The 2,176-nt window shown below is 45.3% G+C and overlaps 1 protein-coding gene across 1 annotated transcript in view; it reads right to left on the bottom strand.

The window, feature by feature from the left end:
• Window positions 1-1,471: 1,471 nt before the first annotated feature.
• Window positions 1,472-2,176, bottom strand: part of ebf3a (EBF transcription factor 3a) — a 12,124-nt gene continuing 11,419 nt past the window's right edge. Inside the window, exon 6 of the mRNA XM_055936664.1 lies at window positions 1,472-2,176. This exon is cut by the window's right edge and continues 4,655 nt beyond it. The gene's annotated coding sequence lies outside the window, so the exon portion shown is untranslated.

Genomic DNA, 2,176 nt, shown 5'->3' with positions numbered 1-2,176 from the left:
CAAAAATGAGACAGCTATATAATGGGAAGCCAAGCAAACAAATGAGAGAGAAGCAAAAACCAAGGCTGTGATTGGCAGTTCAAAAAGGCACCAACCATGGATACACACACCGCAAATAAGTGGCTGTCGGGATTATACGGTCGGCAAACACTAACAGATATGTTTGAATCACCCGCAGCCGTACAACTGTATGTACAATACAGGAAATAAAAGCCTGTTGTGGTTTCCTTTGTTATTTCAACCCTCCTCAATCTGGCTGGGACGTCTCCATCCGTAGATTTGACCATAGAAAAGCTTTGATCTGCTCTGAAGGAAAACTAGTAGAACTCTCTCAACCTCCCGCACTCCTCCTTTCTCTGTCTCCCCCTCTCTCTCTCCCTCTCTCTCCCTCTCTCTCCCTCCTTTCTCCCTCTCTCCCTCCCTCTCTCTGTCTATCCCTCTCTCTTCCCTGTTTCTCTCCCCCTCTCTCTCTGTCTCTCCACCTCCCTCCCTCCCCCTCTCTCTCTCCTCCCTTTCTCTCTCTCTCCTCCCCTCTCTCGGTCTCTCCCCCTCCCTCCCCCTCTCTCCCTCTCTCTCTCCTCCCTTTCTCCCTCTCTCCTCCCCTTTCTCTCTCTCTCCTCCCCTCTCTCTGTCTCTCCCCCTCCCTCCCCCTCTCTCCCTCTCACCCCTCCCCCTCTCTCCCTCTCTCTCTCCCCCCTTTCTCCCTCTCTCCTCCCCTTTCTCTGTCTCTCCCTCTCTCCCCCTCTCTCCCAGAGGTTGCTGACTGGCTCATAGATACCCCCTTTAGATGTTCTGACCTGTGTACTGTGTCTGTAGGAACACAGCAGCTGTAGTGTGTGGATGTTATACTGCTGTAGTTCCTACAGACCGTCTCATTAATCTGAACTATACTGGCTGCTTGATAGCAACTCTGCCTGGGTTGTTAGAGCCAGAGGTACATTAGAGGACCGGGAAGACACAGTCATTTTCACACTGGATATACAGTAACATGAAATATACACTACTGAAAAGTCCCCTTAATAAGGTAAAAGTGACATTTCACTTAGGGCATACGGCTATAATGTATTATTACTTGTTATAAGCATGTGTGAGACCTTATAGTGCTTTATAGATTCATTTATAGTATATTACGTTTTCTTCTTTAGGTTTTTATGTAGGAGGAGGTGAGAAGTGCAATTAACCCTTAACACTCTGGTTTAATTACTGACCATGCAGGTGCCATGACAATATGTAATTAAATGAACTTAAAGGGATAGCCTAATCAAATGACAAAATGACATGTTGGTTTCCTTCCTATAACATCAATATATGCTTTGGTTTTTTGTTTTCCTGGCCACTGTTTCAAACGCTAACTTTTTACATGCCAGCCAATGTGTAATTCATTTTTATTTGGGTGAACTATCACTTTAATAAATATGCCTCCATCATCACTTAGCTTTCCCATGTTGTATCCCCCCCCCCCCCCCCCCCCCCCTCTGTTTCCAGGCTGATATGCCATTAAAATCAATTCAGAAATACTTCCTGACAGTCCATCCAGGACTCGACGTTAGCAAAATGGAAAATGACATTAAGGAGGACAATGAATTGAATTGAGTTTAATGTCCAACCCCCCCCCCCCCCTCCTTTTTCACAGCAGATCCTAATTTACATAGCGTTTCACCACAAAAGAGCTGACCTTATAAAAAGCTGCCATTTGTACAGTAACTCTGCCTGAGAGTGGTTTAATCACGCTTTAGCGAAGAAGCCATGAGGGGGAGAGAAAAACCTAAACAGCTCTTTAAAGTGTCTGTCTGCTTTAAAAAAGGGAGGGAAATGAAAACACTGGCCATTGGGTCAATGTTGACTACTGTCCAAAGTGTTGTTTCCTCTCAATAAAACCCCCCCTAACATGGACAGGAGTGTTATACATTAACCCAACATTGACTGTTAGCCGTTGACACGGTGTGGTAACGATCACAACAATCCTCCCTAATCCTAATATGAATATAATGAATGTTAATAAGCGAAGTCGGCCACGGAACCAAACGACACGATATTAATAGTTGAACAGGTGCAAAGGAGAAGGAGCTGCCCTCTCGTTAAATGAGCTGTACGAATGAATGATATGAAGTGTAGAGAATAACGCCACCCTATTCCCTACATAGTGAACGACTTCTGACCAGGGTCCATAAGGGGG

This window comes from Salvelinus fontinalis, chromosome 1, assembly GCF_029448725.1.
Source record: "Salvelinus fontinalis isolate EN_2023a chromosome 1, ASM2944872v1, whole genome shotgun sequence".
Taxonomy (NCBI): Eukaryota; Metazoa; Chordata; class Actinopteri; order Salmoniformes; family Salmonidae; genus Salvelinus; species Salvelinus fontinalis.
Note: the sequence above shows the minus strand (reverse complement) of the source record. Positions and strands in the feature narration are given on the sequence as shown.